The 22,089-nt window shown below is 43.8% G+C and overlaps 1 long non-coding RNA gene across 1 annotated transcript; it reads left to right on the top strand.

The window, feature by feature from the left end:
* The first annotated feature begins 3,411 nt into the window (after positions 1-3,411).
* On the top strand, positions 3,412-18,005 carry LOC132211531 (uncharacterized). Its single transcript, XR_009447466.1, has 3 exons — positions 3,412-3,898; positions 16,446-16,519; positions 16,725-18,005. It is a non-coding gene; the product is annotated as an uncharacterized LOC132211531 (long non-coding RNA).
* Positions 18,006-22,089: the final 4,084 nt, after the last annotated feature.

Below are 22,089 nucleotides of genomic sequence, written 5' to 3'. Positions count from 1 at the left end.
TATAGACCTTCCTTGGCTACTTCCAGTTCCCTTGTCTTATGGAAATATACCTGTTGCTGCTTCCTTGTCTTATGGAGATGTAACTGCACCTGGCTTCCTTGTGTTATGGAAATGTACCTTCTCCCAGAATGCAGCCCCACACTTTCCCATGGACCCCAATTCTAAGAAATCCCTAAGCCTGCCTATGTTACCCCAAAATTCCTGCTTCACAATCATCATTCAGATTTGATAGTGCCCATATTGTACCTGTTGTTAAATATTTTAAATAAAATTCTACTGATCAAATTCTTAAGTCAGAAATACATATGTATTTTTTAATTTGACAGTTATTTCAGTTGGTATTATGGATATTCAAGTAAATTAAAAATGTTTTTATGTAATGGAGACAAAGAATTCAGACTTATAGGCAAAGAGTTTGAATCCTGTTAGATTTGGCTAAAAAAAACCAACAAACTGTGGATGAGTAAAATATATTTATTAAATGGAAAAATGTGAATAGCAATACCAGCCCTCCAATTGCTTGAGCCCGAAACCTAGGAGATAGTCTTGATCCCTTATTACCTCTCTACTTTTAATCCCTCAGAATGCCTTGATAAATCCAGCTCCAACCATAACTCAAATTCACTCACCAACCAGGCCCACCTTAAGCCATTCTCCCTCACTTCTTACCTGGAGTGCTATAAAGACTACCATATATTCTCTATGCTTCCATTCTTCTCCCCTCTCCAATTCATTCACAAATCAGCACCAAGAATGACTTTCTTCAAACACAAATTTGATCAGATTAGTCCTTTGCATAAAAATCCTTCCCTGGTTTCCCATTGTCCTTAGAATAAAGTCAATGTCAGACTATTTACTGTGGCCCTGAATGATGTCACCCAAACATTTCAGACCTCTGCCATTCACTCAACACTCTTCAACTCTTTGTCTCCTTTCACTTCCTCAACAAGCCCATTCCTGCTCAAGGGTCTTTGCACAGGCTGTGGCCTCTAGCTGGAACTCTCTTTCCCCCACTGTTACCATGGTTGGCTTCTCATCTTCCAGGCTTGGCTTAAATAATACTTTCTCAGAGGAGCTTTCCCTGACCACCACCCTTTGAAAAGTATGATTCCCTATTGCACTGTATTGCAGGCACCCTGTTTTCTCTGTAGAATGTGTGCCAATTTGCAGTTATTATATTTGTAGGTTTCCTTGTTTCTCTCTGTCTTATTCACTTAACTGTAAGCTCCAAGAGTCTTGGACCTTAACTATCTTGTTCATCTCTTCAACTTCTAGTTCAAGACCTGGCTCATAGAAAGCACTCATTAAGTGGACAAATAAATGAAAGCCTGTTAACCTCTCTGCATCCCCTTTCTGCCCAGGAGATTGTAAACTCTTTTAGGGTGGCAACTCTAACTTGTTATCAATACTTCTATCCCAGAGCTTAGGCTATAATACCCAATAAATAGTTGCTGAATTAAAATAAAACATAGGAAAATATGAGAAGAATCTATATGGGAGGCAATGGAGAATGAACTAGAAAGGTGGAAGGGGGAGTAAAAAGTGGAGGGCACAGGCCATTACTTAATTACTAGGGAGACTCCCCTTGTATTGCTTTTGCCTTTCCTGGGCACTATTAGGTATTAGCTTATAAGTGCTCCCAGATCCACACAAAACTAGCAGAGTGACAGACTCGGGGAGGCTACGTGGACATTTATTGCAGTTACAACAGATCTCAATGAAAAGATGATCCCATAGAGCTAAAACCTGTGCTAATTCTAGAACATGAAAACCTACAACACCTTATCAAAGAGAAGACTTGTGGAAGCACAAATTTCTCTTGGTAACTGTGACAATTGTTTCTTTCAACTTTATGGCCCTGTGATGTTTGCCCTACATTTTGTAAACTCAGATCTTCACCTAGGCAGGAACAATTTAAACTTCCCGAACTCTCCCAACCTCCTACCTCCATGCAATTATTCTTTTTAGTTTAGAAAAGGTCTCCAGCCTACGGGAAGATCTCTAGATGTTTTACCTATGTAAATATCTAGTTCAGTTTTATTTGCATAAATGTACAAAGATGTATGTTCAAGAATACTCTCTGAAGTGTTGCATTTAATAGCAATTCTCTCAATGTACACAGAGAGGGCTGGTGCATCCATATTATGTTAAACCAGGGCACATCATGTGGTTGCAGGCTCACTACCCAATGGGGGCTGTACTGGAGGCAGCCAATCAATGATTCTCTCTCATCATTGATATATCTATCTCTCTCTTCCTCTCCCTTCCTGTCTGAAATCAATAGAAACATATATATTAAAAAGGTTCTCTGTTTTTCTTTAACCTTTACCATTTTAATTATGATGTGTCCTGGTGTAGGTCTCTTTGGATTCATCTTGGTTAGGACTCTATGTACTTCCTGGACATGTGAGTCTTTTTCCTTCACCAGGTTAGGGAAGTTTTTCAGTCATTATTTCTTCAGATAGGTTCTTGATTCCTTGTTCTTTCTCTTCTCCTTCTGGTACCTATATGATGTGGACATTGTTTTACTTCATGTTGTCCCAAAGGTCCCTTAACACATTAAGTGCCCTATCAGTCACCGATGATGGACACTATACTTCCATCCAGAAGACAAAACAGGCTGGGTGCTTAATGTGTTAAATTATCCTCATTATTTATTTTTTTTTCTTCTTGCTGTGCTGAATGGGTGTTTTTTTCTGCCTTGTCTTCCAAATCACTGATGCAGTTCTCTGCTTCATCCAACCTATTGTTTATTCTTTCCAGTGTATTCTTCATTTCAGATATCATATTTTTTTTATCTAACTAGTTCTTTTTATGGTTTCTATGTCCTTTTTCAAGCTGTTTTAGTTCTCACTAAGTTCCTTGTAGTTCTCACTAATTTTCTTGAACATCCTTATTACCATTTTTGATAAGTTGCTTGCTCTTATAAGTTCATTTAGCTCTTTTTCTGGAGATTTCTCTTGCTCTTTTATTTTGGGCATATTCTTTGTCTCCCTATTTTTGCTTCCTCTCTGTATTTATTTCTATGTATTAAGTAGATCTTCTGTGACTCCCGGTTTGAATAGGGTGGCCTTATGTGAGGCAGTCTCCTTTTTCACCTGTGCAGGTTGCTCCAGGAATGTTCCTTGTGTAGGTCATGTGGGCCATCCTGTTGTCATTGAATCTTTTTTTTTTTAACATATATTTTTATTGACATTTCATAGAGAGGAAAGGAGAGAGAGAGTTAAAAACATGGTTGAGAGAGAAACATCGATCAGCTGCCTCCTGCATACCCCATACTGGGGATGTGCCCCCAACCAAGGTACATGCCCTTGACCGGAATCAAACCTGGGACCGTTCAGTCCGCAGGCCAGTGTTCCATCCACTGAGCCAAACCAGTTAGGACTGTAATTGAATCTTTATTACTATTGGCCCATTTGTGTGTTGGATCTTCCCTTGGGCTGGGTGACCTTGAGGCTTAACCCCAACCACAGCATGCTAGCTGCTGTGCTAAGCTGCCTCAGCAGGGTCTGGTGCCTGCCAAGATCTTCCTTTGGATATGCTGCTTTTGAAGGTTATTGGATCCTGCTCTGATGTTGCCCAAAGCTGGCCACTAGGTGTGTTGATTCTGGGCCTCTGGGAGGGACTCTGGTGCAGGCCAATGTCAGGTGCTGCCTGTGACTTGCCCTGGACAATTTGTTTGGAGCTATAAAGTGACCTTCAGTTTTTGACAGCCTCTGCTGGGACTGCGTCTGTGAAGGAAGGACCAAGGTGTGCACCAAAGCTGGCTATTACCAGCACCAGGCCAAAGGGTAAGTCAGCAAAAGTTCCAAATTACCCTGAGATTCACCTCCAGCTGCCGGCTGCCTTTTAGGCTAAATCGCTGAATGAGCCTCTGCCAGTATTCAAGTTGCATGAGGTAAGTTCTCAGTGAGTAACCAGGTGGGGTGAGTGGTGCTCACCAGATTAATACAGGTTCAAATTCAATGCCAGTGCTGGGTGTGAGTCCACTCAACAAAAGTCCCAGGTTATACCAAGACTAGCTGCCACACAACTTTGGAAGCTCGCACAACTTTGTGGTGAGGCAGGGTCTCAGGGTGAGGCCAGTTGAGTTTATTAGGTCCAATCAGACCAAGATTTGGCCGTGTGAAGGGAGGGCTCTGCGTGTGCAAATGGCCCCTATCCCAGAGCCACACAACTCAGTCTTTCCCAGATTCTGCTGGGAGGAGCTCTAGCTCAGCAGGGTGGGGCCTCAGGGAGTAGAGAGGTTAGGGCTAATGGATATCCCATGAGGGGGAGCTGCTGGTCAGGCTTTGGGGCAGGTTGGGTGTGTAGCCCCTGCCGCAGGGCCACACAACTCAGTCTATTCCACTTCAGAGCTTTTTTAAAAAAGCTGGTGCTTGGGCCCAACCCCCAGTGAGTCCATCAGTCATCTGGTGCCTGGGCATTGATATTTTTTAAATCTCTGTAGGTCGGTGGTTCTCAACCTTGGCTGCACATGAGAATCACCTGGGAATCTTTTAAAAATCCTGATTCCTGGGCCGCGTCCTCCGGAAATTCTGTTTCTTTGTTATGGGGTGGGGCCACAACATCAGTAACAAAAAAACAGAATTTCCGGAGGATGAGGCCCAGAAATCAGGATTTTACAAAGATTCCCAGGTGATTCTCATGTGCAGCCAAGGTTGAGAGCCACTGCTGTGGGTGATGCAATACTAGTAAGTTCAAATTGTCTGGGGATACATTTTGCAGCTGATGGCTCCAGGGTCTATCAAAATGCCACCCTTCTCTGAAGCAAACATTCCCCCTAGCCTTCTCAAGATCCTCTAATGTCCCTCGTGGTCTGGCCAGAACCGTCTCTCCTAAGCTTAATGACACCAAAGTCTGGGCCTCTAGCTGAGAGCTTGCTCGGGCATTTGAACAGATTCCAGTCAGCTTCTTTTTTTTCCCCCCAGTCGGCTTCTTAATAAATCACTAGCTCTGCCTGTGTCCTCCTGTTATGCCTTTGTATGATGTGGCAAGACTCCAGATCCGGGCAAGAATTCTTTCTATTTAAACTTACCCTCTTGGCAGGCCTGGGATGTAAGCCAGGTGGGTCTACATTCAATCAGTAACAACATTTCTAACTTCAGGATCTGCTAAGGAATATAGCCTCGAACAGTGCACTCTCCAGTGTCCAGCAAAAGTCTGACTGATATTTTAATCAAAGTTCAAGGCCTATATGCAAATCCACCCTCTCATCTAGATTCCATAGCTGTCTAGATTCTATCCCTGCTTGGAGCCACCAGAGAGTGCCACACCTGCTCTTCATTACTTTAGATTGCTATACAAACATCACTATGATGGTAACATTTAATAAGATGGCCTTGGATTTTTCTGGCGAGTTAGTAAAAGGAATAGCTACAGGAATTCCTGCTCTCAATTTTCAGTGAAACTACATTTGAAGACAATAACATTATCTTTTTCTCGGTGGACAAAGTACCAACTATTTTGCTCATTTTACTCGATCAGAAAACATTCATTAAGCACCTCCTTTGGACACATAGGTACTGGCCATACATAGATAAATCAGGTAAGTGTCTACATTTCCAAGAATTCACAGACTATGTATAGAAAACAGACATAAGCAAAAAAAAAAAAAAAACCAAAAAAAAGCAGGGGGTGGGGGTGGGGTTGGCAGGGGAGAAAACAAACATAAACAAATCATTGCAATAGAAGAGTTTAGTGCAAGGTGCAAAAACAGGTCCAATTTCAGCTTGGGCTGGCAATTGGAGAAGGAGGCCTGAAGGCATGAAACAGGTTAAGCATGGTCTCTCCTAGCAGAAGGTTCCCATTTCAATTTTAGAAAACTCATTCTGAAAGCAGCAAGGAGGTAAATTTGTTTAACAAGACATCGAATCGCACTCAAGATGACCCAAGCACTGTTCTTGGTGTTTACATGGAGTAACTCGTTTAATTCCCATAACAATTCTTAGAGATAGAAACTATAATCGTCCTAGATTTACACACAAGGAAATAAATACACAGAGATTCTGCAGCTTGATTGAAGTTGTATGGCTATTAAGGAACAAAGCCAAGATTTAGACCCAGACCATTTGGCTCCAGAGTCCATGCACTTTGCCATTCTGCTACACTGCCTCAGGGACAGAGACAGCTGGGAGGGGAGGCAGGCGGACCAGTTGTAAAGCTGATGTAATAGTCTAGGTCAGTGGTTCTCAACCTTCCTAATGCCGCCACCCTTTAATACAGCTCCTCATGTTGTGGTGACCCCCAAATTCATTGTTACAAATTGAACATAATTAAAGCATAGTGATTCATCACAAAAACAATATGTAATTATAGATGTGTTTTCCGATGGTCTTAGGCGACCCCTGTGAAAGGGTCGTTCGACCCCCAAAGGGGTCGCGACCCACAAGTTGAGAACCGCTGGTCTAGGTGAAATGGTATCTTGTATTTAGGAGGTGAAAATAACAGAAAAATAGACTGATACTCACTCCCTGATATCAAGCTTGGGGAACTAGATAAATTATTTAAACTTCTGAGTTTAGGAATGCTAGAGGTATGAATTTTAACTATGTAGGCCAAAAAGAAGAAAAAATGGGAAATCTATACTAATAAAAGCCTATGTGGTCATCTCGTCCTCACACCGTGATGTGATGCCCTCACTCTGTAACAATCCATCACCAGGAGGCTGCATGTGTGGCAAGGTGCGTGTGGGTGGGTGGGGACTTGACACTGCATGTGCAGCACAGAGGCCGGTCCCATGGCTCTGCACGTGATGTCAGGGGTCCCTCAGCTCCTCACGGCGTGGAGGCAGGTCCTGGTGGCTCTGTGCGGAGCCACGGAGGCGGGTGTCAGCAGCTCCGTGCAGCGACACTGGGGCAGGACCCCCGGCTCCAGCCTACCTCTTGGGGCAATCCATCAAGGAGTCCCGGATGGGTGGGCATGGCCTACCTCTTTGGGGAGATCTATCTCGGGGCTCCCGCACTGTGAGAGGGCACAGGCCAGGCTGGGGAACACCCCTCCCCAAGTGCACGAATTTCATACACCGGGCCACTAGTGACATTTATAAAACATTTATGTTCTGGGTGTTATGCCCAGATTTCAGGATCCCCAAGAGACCACACCAGGGAGCCAGCCGTGTCCGATGCAAAAGCAAAGAGTCTTTTATTCAAACCCAGGCTTGGCTCCCCTACCCTCCTTACTGACGCAGCAGCAAGTGGCAGAGAGAGCTAGCCCGGTGGGAAGAGGGTTTTTATAGTAAGGGGAGGAGAGAGGACTGTGGGCCCTGCCAATTGGCCAGGCGCAAGTCGGTGCCTCGTTACACAGGATGTGGTCGTATCTATGGTGCACACTTCCCTTGATTATCATTGGTTAGTTTAAAGAAATCCTAGGTGTGGCTAGCAGAGGTTTGGGCTTCTTCCAGAAAGGAGCTCTTTGCTGAGCACATGGCTCTGCCCCAAAATGGAGGATTCGGGGCAAGATGGAGGGCATAGCCCTCGCCCTTTCACTGGGCACTCTAAATAGTCATAGAGCTACCTATCATATTTAATTCTTATAACTCTAAGAGGTAGGTATTAAATACAAGAAAACTGAGGTTCAGAGATGTTAAGTAAGGTCACACAATATGTTGGACATTTGCTGGGTTGGGCTGCCTGGATTTCTAAGAGAACCCTGATTTTCTTTGAGGGAATCAGCCCTCGCATTGCATGTAGCACGATTCCAGGTACCTGCCTCCCAGCGAGTCAAGGAGTTGTGCCATTCCTCTTTCTGGCTGATGGTATAGTCAAAGGGTGGACAGCTGTCCAGAGCTGGTTTTGGTTGACTGAAAGCAAGAAATTCTAAATGAAACACACAGTAAGTGGCAAAGCCAAAATTCAAAGCCCAGTTCGTCAAATGTCCTATCCATCCTTTTCCACTACACCATGCTCCTCCCATGGTCTCTGCAAATTGTTCATCACACATTTGATATGAGAGCCTTTTAAAAAAATATATTTTTTAATTGATTTTGGAGAGGAACAGGGAGAGAGAGAGAGAGAGAGAGAGAGAGAGAGAGAGAGAGAACATTAATGATGAGAGAGAATCATTGATTGTCTGCCTCCTGCACACCCCACACTAGGGATCGAGCCCACAACTCAGGCATGTGCCCTGACTGGTTCGTAGGTTGATACTCAACCACTGAGCCACACTGACCGGACAATATGAGAGCCTTCCCCCTCCCCCTCCCAAAAAAATATGTATATTTTTATTGATTTCAGAGAGGAAGGGAGAGGGAGAGAAAGATAGAAACATCAATGATGAGGCAGCTGGCAGTGACCTGAACCAGGAATGGAATAGTGCAGATAGTGAGAAATACTGGAATTTTCTACTTTTGTAGCATAGCAGGAAAAATAAAGAAAAATAATCCCCAAGGCTGTTCAATTTTAATATTTACTTTAAAAGGTTTGACCTTAAAAATGTCATTAGTGCAAATGTGAAGAAATACACAGAATTTTAAAACACTTTGTGTAACCCAAAATAGGTTAGTGAGTTATCGTATAGTGAAGGTAAACTGAAATTAATAATTGAGGTCAAAGTATCTTAAATTGCAGGAATTGATTTAGATTCACTGTATGCACTGACAAAATTAATCCTGTAGCTCACCCACTCCGTGTGTTTTTATTTTTTTTAAGATATATTTTTTTATTGATTTGAAAGAGAGGAAGGAGAAAGGGAGAGGGAGAGAAAGATAGAAACATCAACAATAAGAGAGAATCGTTGCTTGGCTGCTTTCTGCATGTCCCCTACTGGAGATGGCGCCCAGAACTTAAGCATGTGCCCTGACCAGGAATCAAACAGTGACCTCCTGATTCATGGGTCAATGCTCAACCACTGAGCCACACCAGCCAGGCCCATTCCACTGGGTTTTTTTGTGTGTGTTGTGAGAATAGCAGGCAATGAACTCACAAGTGCCAGGGTATGTATGCACTCCATGACCCAAAATGAAGAGAACTATACACCTGATCCTTGGACACCAATGCCTTGTTCAGTTGAAGATTCATGTATAACTTTTGACTCCCCCAAATTTAACTACTAATAGCCTGATGTTTACTAATGCTGGTGGTCTTGATCCAGAACCTAGAAGGGTTCAGGAATCTGGAGAAGGTGCTGTGTGTAAATTAACTAAGAGTCCAGAGACGAAACATAATTTTGAAAGACATTTGGGGGGGGCAGAGGAGCTTGGCTAAAGAAACCAAGTTCTCCAAGTTTTCTTTGTCTCAGGACTCCTTGCTATTTATTAACACAATTTGTCCTAAGGCAAGGTAGATATACACGTCAAAGGGTAGGTTTAGTATACAGAATCCATTGTTAGATTGGGGAAAAACTGCCTACGGCTGTTTAGATGTTTGGCCAGTAGGAGGCAATAAAATGTAGATTATGATGCCTTTAGCTGTCTGGCAGCAAGCGATCATTTTATGCATCCTTTTCAGATTTGGGGAAATGCCCTCAGCCATCTCCAGACGATTCAGCCCTGCTTGACATGCTGGAATTGGCTTCGGGCAGTTTACCAGGGGCCTTACCAATAACATAAACAGCTGATGAACACATATTTTATGTTATATGTATTATATACTGCACTCTTACAATAAGCCACAGCAAATAAAGTGTTATTAAGAAAATCATGCTGAAACCGGTTTGGCTCAGTGGATGGAGGGTCGGCCTGCGGACTGAAGGGTCCCCGGTTCGATTCCGGTCAAGGGTATGTACCTGGGTTGCGGGCACATCCCCAGTGGGAGATGTGCAGGAGGCAGCGGATCGATGTTTCTCTCTCATCGATGTTTCTAGCTCTCTATCTCTCTCCCTTCCTCTCTGTAAAAAAAAATCAATAAAATATATTTTAAAAAAAAGAAAATCATAAGGAAGAAAAAATATTTACAGTATTTACTGAAAAAAATTCATGTACAAGTGGACCCGCACAGCTTAAACCCATGCTGTTCAAGAGTCAACTGTATATGTGCATTGGATTCCAAAGTAAAAAGAGCAGGGAGAGAGTCTCTGTGCGGCTGGACCCGGTCAAAGGCCCACAACAGCCACACTCCTGAACTTTTTGGCTTAGACATGGGAGACATTGTGAAGCTGAGTCAGAAATGTGGTGAGCCTCTCGCTACAGTCAACGATTTAAAAATTTCATGTTTTCCTATGGGCTTCCGTTTTTTCTCCTCTGCAGCCCCCATTTCATCAAAAACAGCACGGCTCATGCAAAAGACACTTGCTGCTGTGTTCTTTTTAAAAAATATATATTTTTATTGATTTCAGAGAGGAAGGGAGAGGGAGAGAGATAAAACATCAATGATGAGAAAGAATCATTGATCGGCTGCCTCCTGCACGCCCCACACTGGGGACTGAGCCACAACCCGGGCATGTGCCCTTGACCGGAATCCAACCTGGGACCCTTCCGTCCGCAGGCCGACGCTCTACCCACTGAGCCAAACCAGCTAGGGCGCTGCTGTGTTCTGAGATGACCATGTTGGGATTATCATTTTGATCTACATCTGACAACCATTTTTCCAGCCCAGACCAGCCACTCTTATAAATAAAGACCTCGGTTAGAGGAAATGAAGGAATATACCTATTAAGGTGTTCCTTTAGCTGTTCAAAGAATTTGAGGCCCTTGTTAGTTTTGAAACAATTATAACCAGCCTCCTCCAACCACATATTCCCAATCTCCAGGACAGCCTGCAGGATGTCAGACCTGCAGAACAACGGGTGATCTGGGGGACTCTCTGTTGTTGTCCTATCCCCATCCTCGCCCTGGTTTTTGTTGGCTTACTTGGTTTTGCTTTTCAGATGAGTTTGTACCTGACCTGAGGACCCTCTGTTCACCCCCGGACTTCCCATTAGGGTCCTGCAGGTGTTGGGCAGAAGGGCAATCCGGATCAGGGTCCGCAGCCTTTCAGAGCGGGTGCGTCCACCCTGTGTTCACTCAGCCCTGAGGCAGGAGAGTGGAGGGTGGGAACAGTTGCCCACAGATCCGTCTCCTCCTTCTCACCAGGAGCCTGCTCCGGGGGACACAGCTTAGCTAAGGCCCTGGAAAAATCTCTGCGGGACTTAGGAAGAGCCCAGAAGCGGACTTCCCAGAGAAGAGAGCAAATAGAGGGAGGATGGAAGCAACTTTCCCTGCTTCTTCACACAAGTACACAGATGCTCTCTCTACCCCCAGGTCCAGTGCCCTTGCCATAAACAAGTATGGTCAGTAAGCCATTTCGCAGTAAAGACTTCGATACTTCTGAAACCTTTTCACACTTTAAGAAGCTTCCTTTGAAAAGCAAATCACCGGCAACTAACACTGTAGCCATTGCTCACTGTCTTTCTAGGGATTAAATAGCATCTAGTTAAGGACAAGAATGGAACAGTAGAGATATATCCAGAGGAAGAAAAGAGAGAGAAATGGGGTATTAAGTGATGAAATGGAGCAGTACCAGTCTTTCCTCAAGGTTGCCCAAGTCACACTATTTAAAAATATCTTGTGAGCAACCCTCAGTCTACATTCATTTGTTCATTGAATAAACATCTTTCTTTTTGCACCTGACAAGATAATAAGGCCTTTGCACATAGTAGGTGCTCAATAAGTATTATTACTATGACTACTAGGATTAGTCCTGCTGCCAATGTTACTGCATGTCATGTTAGACATTGTGCTGGGTTCTGGGGGCAGACATGAGCGAAGTCTAGTCTGTCCTCAGACAATTTACAGTCTAGAAGAGGGGACAGGGGAATGGGTGGCAGGTCATGACATGGTGTCACTGGTGTGGAGGCGGGGTGGACCAGACGTCTATGTGAGCCCTGAAGAGAAGCCATGACTAGGGATGAGAAAGGGATGGGTACTGCTTCTGGGGAAAGCCATAACTGAGAGGGTCTTCAAGGACGAATAGAAACTAGTCACATATAACAGTCAGAATCTTAACTGCAAGCAACAGAAGCAGATTCTGGCCAGAACCTGTGGAGAGGACATCAGTGGCCACACAGTTTGGGGAAGGGTAAAGAACAATTTGGAGAAGTTCTGCCCATGTGTTGTGGCTGCTGTTTGTGGTGTGGCGTTGCAGATGCCCCCAGGGAACGGTATGCTGGTGCCCTCACCAGTGTCAACACCAGAAGGGAGTCCTCCCTTCCCTGCTGCTTGGTAGCATTGCTTCCAGATTCCACCTTCCAGACAGGGGCAGCTGATGGGCCAAGATGAGGTTACTGCCCATGTCTTAGGTGCCAGGAAAGCGGGCAAACTGAGTGTTTGGTCCTTTCACCTTTTGTAACAGAAGACAAGTGCTGTTTCCCAACAAGATGCGTAAGGTGAGCAATGTCCTCACACATGCGAAAAGGGTTCAGAGACAGTGAGTCAAAATAGGCCAAGTGTTTTTCTGTGTTTTATTATTTTTTATGTTTTGTTAGTCCTCACCTGAGGATATTTTTCCATTGATCTTTAGAGAGAGTGGAAGGGAGAGAGAGAGAAACACTCACAGAGAGAGACATCGACTGGCTGCCGTCCCACACACCCCGATCAGGGCGAGGGATAGAGCCTGCAACCGAGGTACATGCCCTTGACCAGAATCAAACCTGGGACCCTTCAGTCTGCAGGCCGATGTTCTTTCCACTGAGCCAAACTGGCGAGGGCCAAATGTTTTCTACAGCAGGTGAAGCAGGGAAGGAAGGCCATTGGGGCAGAGGAGTCAATATGGGTGAAGGCCTGACCTGGGTTGAGAGACAGCATTTGGAGGATTCAGATGCTTCCGTTCGACTGGAGCATGGAGTGGAGGGGAAGAGTCTAAGTCAAAGGAAAGCCCGTTATGTTCCATGTCTGCTAGGGAGTTTGCTCTTTATTTTGTGAATGAATGTATGATAAGGTTTTAAGTTTGGGGTGGGGAACAGGGGAACTGAGGTGGGACAAGGACTAATAGGGAAGATCTGATTTTTGAAGTTTGAAAATGTATACTCAAGAGTCTTATCAAAGAATATATTTTTTTTCTGTGTTTAAATCTTTTTTTAAAACACCAATCAGAAAGGACATATGCACCCCTATGTTCATAGCAGCACAATTCACCATAGCTAAATAGCTAAGATCTGGAAACAGCCTAAGTGCCCATCAGTAGATGAATGGATTAGAAAACTGTGGTACATCTACACGATGGAATACTATGCTGCTCTAAAAAGGAGGGAACTCTTACCATTTGCAACGTCATGGATGGAACTGGAGAGCATTATGCTAAGTGAAATAAGCCAGTCAATGAAGGAAAAATACCACATGATCTCACTCATTCATGGATAATAGAGACCATTATAAACTTTTGAACAATAATAGATACAGAGGCAGAGCTGCCTCAAACAGATTGTCAAACTGCAGCGGGGAGGCCGGGGGGGGGGGGGGCGTTGGGGGGCAGGAGGTAGGGGGGTAAGAGATCAACTAAAGGACGTGTATGCATGCATATAAGCATAACCAATGGACATAAGACACTGGGGGATAGGGGAGGCTAGGGGACTGTCTAGGGCGGGGGGATAAAATGGACACATATGTAATACCCTTTGTAATACTTTAAGCAATTAAAAAAAATAAATCTTTTTTTAAATATATTTTATTGATTTTTTTTTTTTTTTTTTTTTTTTTTTTTTTTTACAGAGAGGAAGGGAGAGGATTAGAGAGTTAGAAACATCGATCAGCTGCCTCCTGCACACTCCCCACTGGGTATGTGCCCGCAACCAAGGTACATGCCCTTGACCAGAATTGAACCTGGGACCCTTGAGTCTGCAGGCTGGCGCTTTATCCACTGAGCCAAACCAGTTAGGGCTAAATCTTTTTTTATTGTGGTAAAAAATTTTTCTACAGGATTATATGTATTTCAGGTGTAGAACACTATAATTCAATACTTATATCCACTACACAGTGTTCACTACTATAAGTCTAGTTACCATCCATCACCATACAATTGATCCCCTTCATCCATTTTGCCCTCCCCCAAACCACCAATCTGGAGAATGTCTTCTTTACCGTGTTAGGTCAGGGACATTTATTCAGCTTTTCTGGGCATCTTGCCAACCACAGCTTCCCATTCAGCTTTTCTGTGTCATAAGTTAGATCCACTTTTCCCAGATTGCAAAGAGGTAATTTCTGGGCTGTAAATTCTAATTACATTTGCGGGAAGTGTGGACACCAGCAGGTAGAAACTGGCCAGGATTGCAAGAATGGTATTTGGTTAGGTCCAGTACAGCCAAGGTCTCCACTAAAGCTAACTTCCCAAGGGTACAAACACTGTGCTAGACCACGGAGACAATGCACTGAAAACGGACATCCTGTTGGTCTCCTAACCCAGAGGAGACGTTGTCTGCAGATTTCACATGAGAAATTGGGGGTGTGGTGATACTCTGGTTGATTTGGGGCTGAAAATCTGATGGAATTGTAGACTAGTGTGGAAATTTGGAAGGAGGAAAGGAATTTCTTGGCATCTACGTAAAGTGTCACAGCTGTCTGGCTTTTTGGCCAGGAAAAACCACAAGGATGAATAAAGTCCAGGGAGTGTTCATCGCAGCATTATTCACTATAGCCAAAAGGTGGGGACAGCCCAAATGGCCGTCAAGGGATGAGCAGACAAACAGAATGTGGTAGATACATACAATGAATATTATTTGGCTGAAAAAAGGGAATTGACACCTGCTACAACAAGGGTGAACCTTGAAGACATTACGCTAAGTGAAATAAGCCAGATACAAAAGGAAAATTTATATAATTCCACTTACATGAGGTACCTAGAGAAATCAAATCCACAGAAACAGAAAGTAGAGTGGTGGCTGCTGGAGGTAGAGGGACAGGGGAATGGAGAGCTGGTATTCAATGAGTGTTTGGGATGATGAAAGAGTTCTGGGGATGGACAACAATGGCCAGACAATGATGTGAATGTACTTAGTGCCATTGAATCATACACTTGAAAATGGTTAAATGGCAAATCTTCTTACTTATATCTTACCAAGTTTAAACAGAATAAAACTGAGTCTCAAGAGAAAAGATCCCCAGCCTACTGGCCCTTTTTCTGTTGTTCAAGACCACCTGGCGTTTTCTTAGTCCAGGGTCTTTGTACTAGCTCCCCTTTCCTCCCAGAAAGCTCTTTACCTGCACGTCCACTTCCAAATGTCACTCAAATTTCTCCTTCCCCAGGCTGTATCGCTTTTTCCTGTTATTATTTATTTATTATCTGTGTGTCTCTCCTAGAATATAAGCTTCCAAGAAAATTCCTTCCGTTTTGTTATCCATTACTTGAAACAGACTCTGGCCCGGCCAGCATGGCTCAGTGGTTGAGTGTCAACCTATGAACCAGGCGGTAATGGTTCAATTCCCGGTCAGGGCACATGCCCAGGTTGTGGGCTCAGTCCCCAATGTGGGGCATGCAGGAGGCAGCCAGTCAATGATTCTCTCTCATCATTACTGTTTCTATCTCTTTCTCCCTCTTCCTTCCTCTCTGAAATAAAAAAAACCATATATATTAAAAAACAAAACAGTCTTACCCTAAATTGGTGCTCCAAAAATATTTGTTAGTGACTGAAGGACTGCACCAGTGGGCTCTGACACTTACAGGGCCCGTGTATGTTCTCTATAAATAAATAGACTTTATTTGAAGTCAAGGCCACAAACTAGGGCTGTGCTGTTTTCTGGAGGACACATCGTTATACTCTCTTTTCTTATCCATTTTCCACTCCCAATTTTCCAAACCCTAATTCCAGTTTAATGTCTTTAAGTGAGTAATACTGAGCCCCTGGACATTTACCTCACCCGTGTGAAAGTCCATTTTGCACACACCCTTCCTGCTGCCCTGCCCATAAACGGAGAGGCTGGGGCTCTGAAGTGGGGAAGTGGTTTGAAAGGTGGCAAAGTCAAACATCACAGTACCTGGGGCCTGTGGGACAATTCTGGAGTGAAAAGAAGCAAATCTCCCTCCCATAGTCACATTTTATTACAGTCCTGAACTGGTGCAAGGCAGGACCAGCTGTGATAGGCTGAGGAAGTCACTGGGTAGGAAACCCCGCCATCGGAACGAGTCTCCACTCTAGATTCTGCTGCCACACAATGAGGCCTTCAACACTGACATGCTTGTGCCACCGAGCCGTGCATGACCCGCCCGGGGCTCCACTGCCCCAGAGGCACCTGGGAGCTGGAGGCTGGCTCTGGGAGACCTGGGGGATCAAAGAGCTCTCTGCTATTGGGAAATATTTTTGTCCATTGGTCTTAGCCCTTTAAGTTTTACTGGCAGAAAGTTGCTGTTATTAATTCAAATGATCACAATCCTCAGGTAGCCTTTGTAAGGTCAAAGACACAGGTCCGATCTGGCATCTGTGATAAGGGGCAGGCGAGATGAGTGAGAAATCACATTTATTTTGTACCTTTTTCTGACCAAGGGGCTCCACTTGACCTCATTTAATTTACGTATGATCTTTACTTACTTCTTTAACCACAGACTACAAATCATCTCTAGGGAGTCATTGGGGGAAATAGAATTCAAGTGCATCACTCTTGGAAAAACTACTCAAGGTACAGTTTGAAAGAACAAATTGACAACAAAATCTATATATCTTTATTAGAGTAGTAAAAGAATGGCACATGAAGAAAATACTATGTATTTTTGGATGATTTTGCCCTCAGGTGTGGGCAAAATGAATGAATTTCCTCACCTATGCCTCTTCCCATAACTGCCTCCTCTCATCCCTGCCTCTTCTTGGTTTTCTCCATTAATCAGGTTGCTGTGACTCTTAAAAGAAGTAGGAACTCCTTGGAAGTTTTGCTAAAGTAGTTGAAGAGAGCAAAAACAATCTAATATGCTGAACATAAAGGCAAGCATTGCTGTACCTCCTCACTACTCCAGCTGAGAGGGAAAGAGAGACAGAAACGTCAATGACGAGAGAAATATCATTGAACGGCTGCCTGCTGCACACCCCCTATTGGGGATCGAGCCCGCAACCCGGGCATGTGCCCCAACTGGGAATTGACCTGTGACTTCCTAGTTCAGAGGTTGACGCTCAACCACTGAGCCACACCTGCTGGGCACATGCTGCTAATTTTAAATATTTTGTCTCCTTGTCCTCAAAAGTCACCCAAATGTCCCAGAAATTCTAATGTTTCTTTAAATAGTGGATAAAATAAAATACACAGGAGTCTCCTCAAATCTTCTATCATATCATATTTCCTTATTTGGGATTCAGAAAATATGACCCATGTACCACTGTGCCACTTAGCCCCTCAGACAAGTCATGGAGATTTGATGTCTATTGTATCTGTTCAATTTCACCCTTCCCAGATAAGCTGGCTTATGTAGCATTAAGTGAAGGGTAGGTTGGGTCATAGTTCTGGCCATTTGATCAGAAGGACGCCTCAAACTGCATGACAACTCCAGATGCACAATTTAGAAGACAGGGAAGGACATTCCATTTCTGTCCAGAGCTACATGATTGTCATTTTAGAGACCCCCAAACAGCACAGCTGAGTTCTGAAGCTCCCAGGATCTTCTCCCCAGTCGTGGGTATTTATGTGTCATGATGATCCATGATGTCAAATTCCAGTCTCTGGGGCAGTGTGATTTACCCAAGTTGGTCTGACCCTGAGCCCTGCAGCTGGAGCAGCCTAGGGTATCACCTGCCAGGCTGGCATCCATACCTTCTACAAACCAGGCCAGCGTTGAGGATGACTCGAGACAGAAGCAGGGACTGCTGGCTCCTTCCATAAAGTTTATGTGGAACCAAATTGTGTCTATTGTGCATTAGAACATAGTGGTGATCTGTGTGTGCTCACAATATCCTCGCCCCGTGCAGTGCCACAAAGTGCAAAAACGCCTCTTAAAGAGGAAAGAATCAGGTTTGATCAATACATTATGCAAGACCTTCTCACAGTCAGTAAATTATTAATTAATAAGTTAAAGCTTTTCCTAATGTGGATGCAATTTAAAAAGATAATTTTTTACTTAAACCATAGTCCAAGATTCAAATATTGATTTCTTCCCTGGTAGTTATAGGCCAAAAGTTTAAACTGCGGGCTTAAATGAATTAATCCTCCTTAATCAAAACCACTGTCTGCACCAAACAACATTTCTTACTCAGGGTTTTCTTAACCATATGTCATTATTTTTTTTTTGTAGGAGACTCTGCTATTGCCTCTGTCTGGATCACTCCTCCCCTAAATACTCATGGCTTACTCCTTCACCTCCCTAGGGAGGTAGGTGGCTCAAAGTTCACCATATCGGTAGGTTTATCCCTGACCACCCAATTTAACATTATATCCATCATTCTCCCCACCCCATACTCTGCATTCAACTTTTCTCCAGAGCACTTATCTCTACCTGCAACTCTATAAATATTACTTGTTTTATTTATTGCATGTCTCTCCTTACAAGAATATAAGCTCAATGAGAACAGAAATTGTTACTTTTTATTTACTACTAGTGGCCCAGTGCACAAAATTCGTGCACTGGTAGGGGCCCTAGCGGCTGCTGGCTGGGGCCTCCCTCCCTTCCCCTGGCTGGCCCCGCCCCCGGTTGAACCCACAGACAAACTCCAGGTGGAGGGGACAATTTGCATACTATGCTTTTATTATATAGAATTATATCCTCAGGGTCTGGAATAGTGCCTGACACATAGTAGGTGATCAATAAATATATGTTAGATGAATATTAGATAGATTCATGTAATTTATAATATTAACATCCCATTTCCCTGTGGACAGTATATGTTTGTTTTCTCAGTTGGAGGTTCTTGGCACATGGGGGTTCTTGACTCAGGAGCTGTAAGCCAGAGGGCATAAGGGATCTTGCATTTCTTGTGTACTTGAACTATGGGCACTCACCAGACATTTCTCTGGATTTCTCAGCATAAACAAAGTAAGTCTCAGTTGGAGGCTACATAAGGGAAAGACCATTGTCCTGGAGCTGTGGTGTCAGGCAAGCCACTTAACTGCTGAGTCTCAATTGGTTCAACTATTTGCTCTGCCTACCTCATCAGACTGAAGTGGGTGAAATGAGAACCTTCGCCTCCCCGCCCCCACTTCCCATGACTCACTGCTTACCTTACCCTCTTGGCCCTATTCTATTGGAGAAATCTGATAAAATAACCAGAGATAATGTATTAATGGGATAATGTGCCTAGATTTTAAAAAATTATTTTGAGTGGAGGCTTTAAGAAGTCCATGGCTTTGCCCAGCCAGTGTTGCCTAGTGGTTGAATGTAGACCTATGAACCAGGAGGTCATGGTTCGATTCTGATCAGGGCACACATCCAGGTTGCAGGCTTGATCCCTAAGGTGGGGTGTGCAGGAGGCAGCTGGTCAATGATTCTCTCATCATTGATGCTTCTATCTCTCTCTTCCTTTCCCTTCCTTTTGGAAGTCAATAAAAATATATTCTTTTTTTAAAAAGTCCATGGCTTTAATCTGGAAGAACAATTTCAGATTGAACCAAAAAGGGAAATTTTTCAAATAGGGTGCAGGGTGGTGTTTTAGGACCATTTGGGCACACCCTAAATTAGACTTCAAAATGACCCAGAAAACAGTAGCTGCAGGCTCTGGAGAATTATTTATTGGATTCTGCAATTCACAACCTATCCTGAGCACCTTTATGTACCTGGAATTCTGTGAACAAAAGGCTTTGCCGAGTTATCCTACCTTAGCTGTACGTGTGAATTTGGGCCATGTCCTAGGGTTTACAATCTAGTGTTTTCTGCTGAAAAGTAGCAAATCACAGGACTCCTAGGGAGAAGACCCCTTCCCTGCCCTCAGCAAACCCTTAGCATGATCTTTAAATTGATAGACAGTCTTCCAATCCTGGGGAATGTCACTACTGTCCTCATACATCGGAAGATACAGTGGCTGAAATTTGCTTAAGCTTCAACATTCTTTTTATATACATATATTTTTATAGATTTCAGAGAGGGAGAGGGAGAGAGAAATATCAATGGTGAGAATCATTGATCAGCTGTCTCCTGCACGCCCCCCTACTGGGGAGTGAGCTCACAACCCGGGCATGTCCCCTTGACTGGAATCCAACTCGGGACCCTTAAGTCCACAGGCCAGCGCTCTATCCACTGAGCCAAACCAGCCAGGGCAAGCTTCAACATTCTAATATTTTATGTCATTCCTCTTTCCTACTGTGTGTTTTTCTCCTCATGTGTTTGAATCTAGGTTGGTGGTTGATTTATGCTGGGAAGAGTGAGTTGTGCTTTATTAATCCTTCACTAGTTGGGACCAAATTTGCCAAGACTTCTCCTGAGAGAAAGGTTTAGGGGGGAAAAAATTATCTCCTCTCTGGACTTCTAAGACTTTGCTTTGGGAGAAAAACATTTCTTTTAGCTGTAAACCTCCTTCTATGCAGACTTTCTGGCTGGTGCACACACTCACAAATGTAATCTTAATATACAGAGCCTCAAAAGCCAAGTTCTTTCATCCATTCAACAAAAATTAACTGAGGTCTTTCTATACACCTGCAGATAAGAGTGAATAAGACAGAACAAAGGCCAGGATGGGGAGAGTTGTGGCTGGAGTGCGCAGAACAGGGTCAGGTGGGGCTGTGTAGGCAGACTCTCCAAATCTCCCCCCCCCCCCATTGACTTCCTCCCAGTGCTTTTAGGCAAAGGCAGGTGTAATAGGACACGGAGGAAGCCCCACCCCCATTTTTTTTTTTTAGGACAACATTGATCTCTCCCTCCAAATAAAGTTCTCAAGCTAACTCATTGATTTGGTGAAGATAAAGGAGTACAGGGCATAGGAATATGAGAGATGTATAAGAGGCATTTTGATGTATAAAGCTGCTTCCTCGGTTCAATTCCAATTTAATCCCATTTAAACCAAAAATGCAAAAGTAGTGATCCGCACTTGAGGCCACTATGTGTCACCTGGATTTTCCCCTTTCTGCTCTCCTCTGCTCATTCCACACCTCCAACAAATGCATTTCTCTCTGACTAGATCTTATCTCTAATTGTGGTGTCAGGAATACATGTAGAAATTGGTGTTCCTTGCTGAGATCAAAGCCCTAAAGACATGACAATCCTTCCCTCTCTTCTTCCACGTGACGGTGGGATATCACCAGGAGAGAAGCAGAAACCAACTTTAAGAGAGAGGAGATGTCCCCCATCTGGGTGGCAGAAATATAAGAGTGACTGCATAACACCCTGCCATCTCCCACACCAAGTCTGCAGTTGGCCGGTGTTAGCAATCCTCCTCCCTGGAGTTTATCTCCAGAATACGTTCGTCAGGATTCCTCACACACCCTTGGGCAGCTTAGGGTTCCACACATACGGTGGAAGAGGCAAATATTTAGCAATAATGTTTCATCAGTAATTTCAAGTCAACTGTCAAGTGACCTAGACAGCAATTCTTGAAGGATAACGCAGAACACAGTAAACACTTTATAAAGGTAGCCTCATCCTGATAAAGTCAATGTGATTAACACATTGCTGCATTTATGGCAGATTTGATTTCTCCTGTTCATCCATTCCAAGGTGGGCAAAAGATTTTCTCCACGGTTGGCTTGGTATTTGACCTTAACCTCGAGCTATCAAAAACAGTAGCAACTATGTATTGACTGCTAAGCATGAGTCACAGCCTGGGCCAACCACTTTATCTCGTCTAATCATCTGATCCGATCCTCACAGCACCCCTAGGTGGTAAGTTCTATCTCCATCTCTATTTTAGGGATGAGAAAAATGAGGCAAGGAGAAGATATGAAACTTGTGTAATTTATAACTCTAATAAGTGATGAGTGTGGGAATCAAACTCAGATATTTTGATGCCAGACCCATCTGCTCATCTCCCTTAAACTATTTAGCATCACCTACATTTGCTGGCACCAGAGGGATCTGTCATGGTTTCTTCCAGTCCCCTGAGCAGGGCAGTAGACAGCAAATGGAAAATCACAGTAGAGTAGAGGTAATCTGGAGGCTGTGAGAACAAGGTGGAGGGGGTAGGGTGGGAGAGGGACGACTTTTGTGCTCCTCTTATTGCAGGAATAAAGTTGCCATGCAGAGCTCTCTACATTCATTCATGGATGCTTCTCCATTCAGGATTTATTCCTGCCCAATTTTTTACTTTTGGTTTGCAAGAATTGTGCTAAATATGAAAAGTATG

The sequence above is a fragment of the Myotis daubentonii genome, chromosome 10 (genome assembly GCF_963259705.1).
Source record: "Myotis daubentonii chromosome 10, mMyoDau2.1, whole genome shotgun sequence".
Lineage (NCBI taxonomy): Eukaryota > Metazoa > Chordata > Mammalia > Chiroptera > Vespertilionidae > Myotis > Myotis daubentonii.
The sequence above is the reverse complement of the archived record's forward strand: the minus strand, read 5'-3'. Positions and strand labels throughout refer to the sequence as shown.